Source organism: Bufo gargarizans, chromosome 2, assembly GCF_014858855.1.
Source record: "Bufo gargarizans isolate SCDJY-AF-19 chromosome 2, ASM1485885v1, whole genome shotgun sequence".
NCBI lineage: Eukaryota > Metazoa > Chordata > Amphibia > Anura > Bufonidae > Bufo > Bufo gargarizans.
The window spans coordinates 39,248,497-39,255,844 of NC_058081.1; the positions used below are offsets into that span (position 1 = coordinate 39,248,497).

The 7,348-nt window shown below is 43.8% G+C and overlaps 1 protein-coding gene across 1 annotated transcript in view; it reads right to left on the bottom strand.

Annotated features, from left to right (window-relative positions):
• Positions 1-1,583, bottom strand: part of TYK2 (tyrosine kinase 2) — a 44,939-nt gene extending 43,356 nt beyond the window's left edge. Inside the window, exon 1 of the mRNA XM_044278794.1 lies at positions 1,460-1,583. The gene's annotated coding sequence lies outside the window, so the exon portion shown is untranslated. The remainder of the gene's footprint in view (positions 1-1,459) is intronic.
• Between the last annotated feature and the right edge of the window lie 5,765 nt (positions 1,584-7,348).

A 7,348-nucleotide genomic window follows, 5' to 3' on the forward strand; every position in this document is an offset into this window, starting at 1 on the left:
TAGTCAACCTATTCCACGTATCCTTCCTAGAGTCCTGTCCTGATTGAGGCCATGTTCTACAAGGAACCGCTGGAGCCCATGCATTAGACAGCTGGCCACGGGGTGGTCACCAGACCATAGGAGGACCTGCTCAATTAAAAGGGAATTTCCACAGTGGGTAACGCCTCTGAAAAAGGAAATATCAATGATTGATACAGGGGATGTGGGGGTACTAGTTGTACCTGGGCCACAGAGTGGGCCTAAAGACCCCTCCGCCACATGAGAAGACACCAGTATTATAAATGGTACCAGCCTACTGGTGTGGAAAGGTGGGCAGTGGTATGGGGTGCCAACTTTGGTGTCACATGTATCCATAGCGCCAAAGGTAGTCAGAGATCGAGGGGGGTGGGCGCAAGGCCCAGAAAGAGAGAGAAGTAACGTATAAACAAAGTCAGACTGCAGATGTAGCAGAGCAGAGTTTGTCAATCGGCGTCTCTCGCTGATGTGACAATGACTGATCACAGGTTACATGGAGAAGTGACGCGTAGAAACAGAAAGTACAAACAACTACAGTAAATAAGAAAATAAAACCAAAGCAAAAATAACGGAACGTGGCATTACAAAATACTTGCTGAGATAACTGCTTGAAGTTACAGGCCCAAAACCTGAGGCTGCACTACTGAGACATTCTGGTGATGACGTCCCTTTCTGAGCTGTCAGATGCAGGTTGTCATACAGACCTTGTACGGATCCAAATCACTATCTCCACATCCTGTGTCTATATGAATGGACAGGGATCATCACACGGTCTCTATGACAACACTGCAGGGACATCCCTCAGTAGTGCAGCCTCAGGCTTTTACCCTGTAATTTCAGACATAAGATATTCATTTTTTTCACATTAGTAACGTGCCTTAAAGGTCTGCTCCATCAAGTATGGGAATGGGTTCATATGCCCCCTCCGCGCGCAGCCTCCCCAGAGGAGCCCCCCTCCGCGCGCAGCCTCCCCAGAGGAGCCCCCCTCCGCGCGCAGCCTCCCCAGAGGAGCCCCCCTCCGCGCGCAGCCTCCCCAGAGGAGCCCCCCTCCGCGCGCAGCCTCCCCAGAGGAGCCCCCCTCCATGCACAGCCTCCCTCCATGCACAGCCTCCCCCGAGGAGCCCCCTCTGCAAAGTCTCCCTCGAGGAGCCCCCCTCCACACACAGCCTCCCCAGAGGAGCCCCCTCTGAACAGCCTCCCCAGAGGAGCCCCCTCCGCACAGCCCCCCCAGAGCAGCCCTGCTCAGCTACATCTGTAGACAGAGGATATTGATCCTGCGGTCGCGCACACATTGGCTGCAGCCGACATGACAGTTATGAGAAGCTGCGCAGCACATCATATGAGGACAGGAGGCGTAACTAGGGGAAGAGGAGCGCCATGCACACGGCCACCCCACCGGAGAAGAAGGGGTTCACCAGCGGCTGTAACAGCAGATCCCGCTCACCTCCGCCGCTCTCATGTCCGCCCGGGGCCGCTCACTGTCACCGCAAGAGAAGGTTTGACGTCAACCACCGTCAACAGGGCAGAATACGCCTCAGAAGCCACGCCCACTTCCGCCTAGCTCACCGCTGCGATTGGTTAGAGCTCCAGCGTCCGGATTCATATCATTGGACTGAGCGGGTGAGCCACGTGACTAGAGGTGGGCGGTGCCGTGACTCTTGTTTATTTGGCTTGCGTGCAGGGGCGGAGGAGAGAGAGCTGCTGGCTGAGCCTGGGACGTGGTGTCTGTGTGGACATAAAAGTGAGGACCGAAAATAATACCTTGCCCCCCCATGTACCTCAGTTACTCCTCCTGGCAGGCACAGTGCACGCCCATGGCTCAGTAAGGAGGGATAGATTTTATCGGTGCAAATCTATGGTGGAACACGGTAGAAGGCAAATGGATGGACATGGTCGAGAGTAGTGATGAGCGAAGTTTTTGAAAATTTGATTTGATCGATTCGCCGAACTTTGATTTGTTACCAATTAATCTGTCACAAATCGCTATAAATCAGGCATATCCGTATGTTACGGTGGCTGCTCCATACGGCTGTATCACACATCAAACACGCGACCGCAATAACGGAGAATGGCGATTAGAGTCAATAGGACAAGGGATCAAAAGATCCCCGGTTCTAGCCCCCTAAGGCCCCTTTCAAAAGGGTGAGTATTCCACGCGGATGTGATGCGTGAGGTGGACGCATTGCACCCACACCGAATCTGGACCCATTCACTTCTTTGGGGCTGTTCAGATGAGCGGTGATTTTCACGTATCACTTGTGCGTTGCGTGAAAATCGCAGCATGTTCTATATTCTGCGTTTTTCACGTAACGCAGGCCCCATAGAAATAAATGGGGTTGCGTGAAAATCGGATGTGGTGCGATTTTCACACATGGTTGCTAGGAGATCGGGACCCAATCTTTATTATTTTCCCTTATAACATGGTTATAAGGGAAAATAATAGCATTCTTAATACAGAATGCTTAGTATAATAGAGCTGGAGGGGTTAAAAAAATGTAACTCACCTTAATCCACTTGTTCGCACAGCCCGGCTTCTCTTCTGTCTTCTTCTTTGCTGTGCAGGCGGAAAAAGACCTGTGGTGACATCATTGTGCTCATCACATGGTCTGTCACATGATTTATCACCATGGTGATGGACCATGTGATGAGTGCAGTCATATCATCAAAGGTCCTTTACCCAGGAAGAAAGACGACGAGCCGGGCAGCGCGAACAAGTGGATTAAGGTGAGTTAAATTTTTTTTTATTTTTTTATTAACCCCTCCAGCGCTATTGCACTTTGCATTCTGTATTCAGAATGCTATTATTTTCCCTTATAACCATGTTATAAGGGAAAATAATACAGTCTACACAACACTGAACCCGAACTTCTGTGAAGAAGTTCGAGTCTGGGTACCAAACATGCCGATTTTTCTCACGTGTGTGCAAAACTCATAAAAATGTTTTGCACTCGGGCGGAAAAATCGTGCATTTTCCCCGCGACGCACCTGCATCTTATCCGCCCCGAATCCATGACGCCCGTGTTAAAGAGGCCTAACATATGGAGTACGTATTTATTAACTAAAAGCAACACGTAAAAAAAGAGTATACATTTTTCATTAATAGCATATATGAGTCTACATAACGGAGGTTGTTGAGAAAATCTGGATCCGGATTAGCTCAGTGCATAGCAGTACATTCACACAAAATAAATGAAATTAGATTGGAAATAAACCAAGGATGTATTAATGCGAATGAAAAATCTGAGAATAAAAACTTGTTCTTTTATGTGCGATTTTATGCATTTTATCATGCGATTTTACGTTGCGATTTTTAAGCACTATTTTGTATGGTCACTCCTGGAACACATAATTGTTGTCTAGAAGCAACACATATATAAAATGGAGCATAACATTTAAAAAAAAATGTAAAAAAAAGCATATATAAATGAATATAAAAAAATATCATGACTGGTTGCGCGATTGGATGAATAAGGGTACTTTCACACTTGCGTTTTTCTTTTCCGGCATAGAGTTCCGTCACATGGGCTCTATACCGGAAAAGAACTGATCAGGCATATTCCCATGCATTCTGAATGGAGAGTAATCCGTCCAGGATGCATCAGGATGTCTTCAGTTCAGTTGTTTTGACTGATCAGGCAAAAGAGAAAACCGCAGCATGCTACGGTTTTATCTCCGGCGAAAAAAAACTGAAGACTTGCCTGAACCGGCATTTTTTCCCATAGGAATGTATTAGCGCCGGATCCGGCATTCAGAATACCGGAATGCCTGATCCGTCGTTCCGGCATGCGCAGATCGGTAAAAATCCGTCGGTCCGCATGACAAGCGGAGAGACGGATCCGTCCTTGCAATGCATTTGTGAGACGGATCCGCATCCGGATCCGTCTCACAAATGCTTTCAGTCAGCGGCAGATCGGCGGATCCGGTGGCCAGTTCCAGCGACGGAACTGCCCGCCGGATCACACTGCCGCAAGTGTGAAAGTAGCCTAACATTGAATTTCTAGTGTCCGTAGGGTAATCATTGGAAAGGCAGTATGGCAAAGTCACAGCAACGGATTTGGAGTGGAGGATTTGCGTATATGAAATAACAGATCCTCATATGATCAGTGAGGTGGTGTATTCGCATGCTTCGGCACCAAAGATAATATCAAGGACTTGCATACAGGGGTAAATAGACTCAGGCCGGAGTACCTAGACGCGGCGTCCCACCTGTTCTTCGGTACTATCACAGCGCTTACCTCTCCAGAAGTTTTCTCTTCACCTTCGCAGTCCCGTAAGTTCAGTTTGTCATCGGTGCCTATGTGTAAATCTTTAGCGTTCCACGTGAGATGGAGATGTGCGCGTAGTCTCCGTCCAAGGCGCGCAGCTCAGCGTGGTGTAAACGTCAATGCTGACCTCACTGGGATTCCCTTCACGTGACCTGGATCGAAGTGAAGATAGCTAGGAGAGCAATGCGATAATTTGGATCTGATGCTCTTCTCGATTTGTTGGTGTATATCCGTCAATGCTTTTATTTTGAATAGCAAAGAAATAGTTCAGCCGGTCTTTATCTTGCTTGCAAGTTAATAAATTCTTCCCCAACTTCCTCAAATGCGTTTCGGGACCCGTAGTCCCTTCATCAGTGAGTGGGGACTATACTTTCTGTGTTGGTTTATATAGAGTACATCCATCCGTTTTCATCAGATGGACATAATTACAACTGAGGTTATTGGGAAAATCTGGATCTGGATGAGCTCATTGCATAAAGAATATATAATATACAAGTTTCACAAAATGAAATGAATGAAAATACATTGGAAATAGAATAAGGATCTACTAATGCAAATGGGAAATCGGAGAAAAAAATGAGAAAAAACGCTTGTTCTTTTTAATGTGATTTTGTGCGTTCTTCATGCGATTCACATGCGATTTCTTTCTTTGTAGCAATTTTTCGTGCGTTTTTCAAGTACTTTTTTTAATATAATCAATCCTTATATGTTTTACTGTGGGTTTATGTCTCAAAAAGTTTAAAAAAATCTAAAAAAATCTAAAAAAATCAAACTTGGTTAATACATAAAAAACATAGTCTCCATAGAAACTAAGACTATACGTGAATAAATTATGTAGGAAATATAATAAAAATAGAAAAACGTTTTTTTCTTTATGTGCGATTTTCATGCAATTTTTCCATATAGCAGTTTTACATGCGATTTTAAACAATTATTCATATGATCAGTCCTCATATGGTTTTCTGTGGTTAAATGTTGAAAAGTTGATCAATTGTTAAAAATTTAAAGTAAATTTTTTTAAATAAAATTTTCTTAAATAAATCTTCTCAAAGGTAAAGACATGTAAATATCTCTTTAGTTCTATTTAAAAAAAAAATAATTAAAAATCTTTATTAGACATTAAAAATCTATGAGGTTTTTCGTAAATGAATTCTTGCGAACCAATTTTATTTTTCATTCTCCTAGTTTCGTGGGGAAGTTTGTAATTAAAAACACACAATTCACTTTTAATTTTTTATTTCCCCACAAAATAATTTTGAATAACAGTGATAAAAAAGCCGTACGTGCCACGAAAATGGAACCAATAAAATCGAAATTTCGTCCCGCAAAAAACAAGCCCTCCCACAGCTCTGTAGACCAAAATATACAAATGTTATGGCTGTTAGATGGTGCTGGAGCGAAAATTTAGATTTTTTTGTTTCAAAGGTTTCTATTTTTTTTTTTTTTAAGTAGTAGATAAAAAAAAATAAAAATTCAAGTCTGGTATCGCCGTATTCGTATTGAGCCTCAGAATAAGGGCGTGATGACATTTTCAGCGCACAATGAACACCGTGAGGAAATTCTTGGTGGAATTGTATTTTTTGTAACCACACAAATAGTTTTTTGTCTCCATTTTCCAGTAACAGACATGGTAAATTGAATGGTGCGCTTAAATACTACGACTTATCCCCCCAAAATTAAGCCCTCATATGGCTATAGGAATGAAAAAAATGTTATGGCTATTGGAACGTTGGGAGGAAAAAAAGAAAAAACAAAAACACTTTATGCTCTGAAAACAATACAAACAACGAAGAAATCGGACTGACAATAATGGACTATTCTAAGGAGACGATCTCTTTTATGTTCTCCCCCGATGAGGTGGACCGGGTAGAGCAGATCCGATGTAGCAGAGCTGATGAGTCAGTGTGGCTATGCTGTGGACCTGATGCAGCATAGTAAGATATCCAATGCAGCAATGATGAACTATAATAGCATAGTTGAACTGATAAAGTAAGGTTGAACTGAAGTAGCAAAGCTGATGTGGTGTTATGCATGAGCTGAACTGATGTAGCAGGGTAGAACTGAAGAAACAGAGCTGAATAGATGTAGCAGACTTAAACTGAAGCAGCAGAGTAGACCTGTTGTAGCAGGGTTGAATTGATGTAGCAGGGTTTAACTCAAGTGAGCAGAGCTGAAATAATGCTGCAGGGCTGAACTGATGTAACAGTGTTGAACTGAAGTAGAAAAGCTGATGTAGCAGTGTTGAGCTGAAGTAGCAGGGCTGAACTGATGTAGCAGTGTAGAATGAAGTAACAGAGCTGAGCAGATGTAGGAGGGTTAAGCTGTAGCAAAGCTGAACTGACATAGCAGAGTTGAACTAAAACAGCAGAGTAGACTTGTTTTAGCAGGGTTTACCTGAAGTAGCAGAGCTGGACTTATGTAACACTGTTGAACTGAAGTAGCAGAGCTGGACTTATGTAACACTGTTGAACTGAAGTAGCAGAGCTGAACTGGTGTAGCAGAATTACGGTAAACTAAAGTAGCAGAGCTAAAGAAGGGAGGCTAAATAGCAGAGTTGAACTTATGACTTGTCTTTCATCACATCACCGCCTCACAGGATGGAACTGACAAAAAGTCCATCTTGCGTAATCCAATTAAAGATGCAAATATAGATATTAATGACATAAACTAATCTAAATGTATCTGGAGGAGGCGGTGGTGAGCTGTGTAACGATGAGATCACAAGGACAATTATCAGGACTAAGATCTTGGGTTGTAGATATTGATGTAGAGTTTATAAATTGAATGTAGGAGAACTGAAGTCCGGGAGCCTCCTCTTCCCATACCACGAGAACCTCTCCTCATAGTGAGGGCCTCAACATCCCAAGGATCCTCCTTTCCAGTGGATTCAATGAGGGCCTTCATCATTACACACCCCAAAGAAGGGGGCTCTACGATTTGTCACCCCACGTCATCCACAATGACCAGGTGGGCTTCATGTCCTCACATGTGGGGAGAGACCACACCTCATGTATGTCCACCAGGGACCACTTGTAACCAAAGGCCTTGTTAGTCTGAAACGTGTATAT